The sequence below is a fragment of the Rhea americana genome, unplaced genomic scaffold, assembly GCF_003343005.1.
Source record: "Rhea americana isolate MKP2758 unplaced genomic scaffold, rheAme1 scaffold_34, whole genome shotgun sequence".
In the NCBI taxonomy this organism is placed as follows: Eukaryota; Metazoa; Chordata; class Aves; order Rheiformes; family Rheidae; genus Rhea; species Rhea americana.
In genome coordinates this window covers 2,333,137-2,335,549 of record NW_028186468.1, presented here as the reverse complement: position 1 = coordinate 2,335,549, position 2,413 = coordinate 2,333,137, and positions in this window count along the sequence as shown.

Below are 2,413 nucleotides of genomic sequence, written 5' to 3'. Positions count from 1 at the left end.
GGGGGGAAGGGGAGGGAGCCACGCTCCTGGTCCGCCATTTTGAGGGGTCTTGCTGCGTGTTCGCGTGGTGGGTCGGACCATCGCAGAGAAGAAAAAGGGCTCCGTCAGCGAAATCGACCCCGTGCTCCTCAGACAGAAACCCTCCTGTCTGCCATGGGCGTTTCTGGGCAGCTGGGGTGGGTTTCGGCTCCCTCACAGCAGCCCTTTTAACACTTTAGCCCTGCGGAGAAGACGGTTGTGGGCCTGGAAGGGCAGCGCCGGCTTCGGAWCTGACGCGAGGTGTGGATTTAAGCGCTCAGATGGGAGACGCCATGCACTCGCGCCCATGGAAAGGCACCTTCTCCCTTCCTGGGCAAGCCCGCACTGCTTTCGCCCTCCCCACGGCCAGGAAGCAACACCACTCGCCTCCCCTGCGCCTCCCCAGCGTCCAGTCTGGACCCGGAGGGAGGCCCCACGCCTGGACGGTCGCTCTGTGCCCGAGCGCTGCTGGGCCTTTWTTTCTGAACAGCTTGGCCCAGYRCTTGACTCCCYGCAATGAGTCGCTGCGCTAATAACYGACTTGTTCCTTTTTAAATACAATAAAAGGGTGCCAGCTTGATTGCTGGCACACGCGTTTGGTGAAATATGCTTTTTCTTTTTTGAGTTGCACAAAAGATACATACAGATGGCTTTCATCAGCAGCCAGCGAAAGGCACAGTGTGGATGGAGATCAGCCTCTTCAAACAAAGAGCAACACTCCAGCTGCCACGCTGTCGTTTCAGCTGGAGGGTTTCAGCTTTGGCCAGMACCAGCCCGAAGGTAGCAGGCGTCCCGGCCAGCCTTGGCCATAGCCACTGCCGCCATCTAATGACTCTGGCCAGCAGACAGCTCAGCCAGCAGCCAGCCGCCACCCGGTGGCAGCAACCTCGGACRGAGGGCGGGGAGGAAGGTCCAGTCTGGTGTTGGGCAGTGATGCCTGCACGTGCTTTGAAAGTTAATTTGTAATTTTGCTCCTCAATAAATCAAGGTGGAAGGCCCTATAAATCCTGCTTCTCAGTGAGAAAGCAGAAGGCCACGAACTGCATAGTTTGGTGAACAGGACTATTTTTCTTTTCAGTGGCAAGAGTGCATCAGTGACAGTCGGTGCTGTGCTGGGTCAGGCCTTCACCGTCTGCTAAGTTAATACCAACAAGTCCTTCATCTAAAGGACAGATATTAACAGCAGGCCCCCCCCCTTTCCCTTTTCCTCCTTTCTTCCCTCCTGTTTTAATAGCAATAGCCTCTGAAGGAGCTGCACTAATTAGTTGCTATTACACTTCTTGGGTGGCTGGAAGAACACACTGCCTCTGACCTCATGCTTTGCCATGTACCTTAACAGCTTATTACGGCTATTGCACGGCAGAAATGGTTCGTTTTATAGTTACTTTGAAAGAGCCATCCCTTTACTGCTGAAAAATAATCTAAGACTAATGTAGAGTCTCTCCAGAAGACTGCTGTTAAACTGTCTATAACCAAGTGTCCAAACRCTGCACAAAGCTGTTTCATTTGCTTAACATCGACTCACTGGCAATTAATATGCCTGACATAAYAGCACACTACAAGGCCCATAAAATCTGTAGCAGTAGGGGAGTGAAATGATTATAACATTTTTTTTTCCTTTTTCAATAATACCAGACTAGTTTGGGCACTGTAATCTTTTCAAAGTGAGAAGCTGAGCTGCATCTGAACAGCTGTTGTTTACTGAAGCAATAATTAGCAATGAACCAGTCAAATACCTGCTACCTTCTGCAGCAGCGCAGCRGTCACTTGCACCCTGTGCCTGGAAGACAAGAGGCTCTCAGCAGCACATGTAGACTACATTTAATAAAAAAAAACTCAACTAACTTAAAAAAATACATATTTTAAATGGCAGCCTAAAACTGCCTTCTGCATGCTTATACATACAAGTAATCCCACTGACTCCAATGTGAGTTAGAAGGCACAGACTTCAGCTCGTAGCAGTTTGYCTAATGCAGTGGTTTTCAGCCAACAAGGGACAGGACACTCTGCACATGAGGTGTGAGGCACAGTCCTGCTGAACAGGCCCTGCTGACTCCATACAGGACCCGCTGTACCTGCTTCTGGGACTGAGCACTCTCAGGGAGCGTATGGCTAAAGCCATTTGCCATATCYTCAAGTCTCCTTGTCTTGCCAGGCTTTTCAGCTTAGTTTCAGGCAGCAGCAGAACAGCAATAAGAGAGAAGATGATTGCAGATGGCAAGGAAGCAAAAAGGTAGCCATGGCCTATATTGAGATAGACCTCCTGATTTCACACCTAGAGGAAACCTAGCAGCCTCTATGTTTTTCCACTGGGGAAATCACAAGGAGAGAGTGAGATGTCTCAACTGTAGCCAACTGTTTATTGACTAAGGCACATATCCCAGAGGTATGTGTT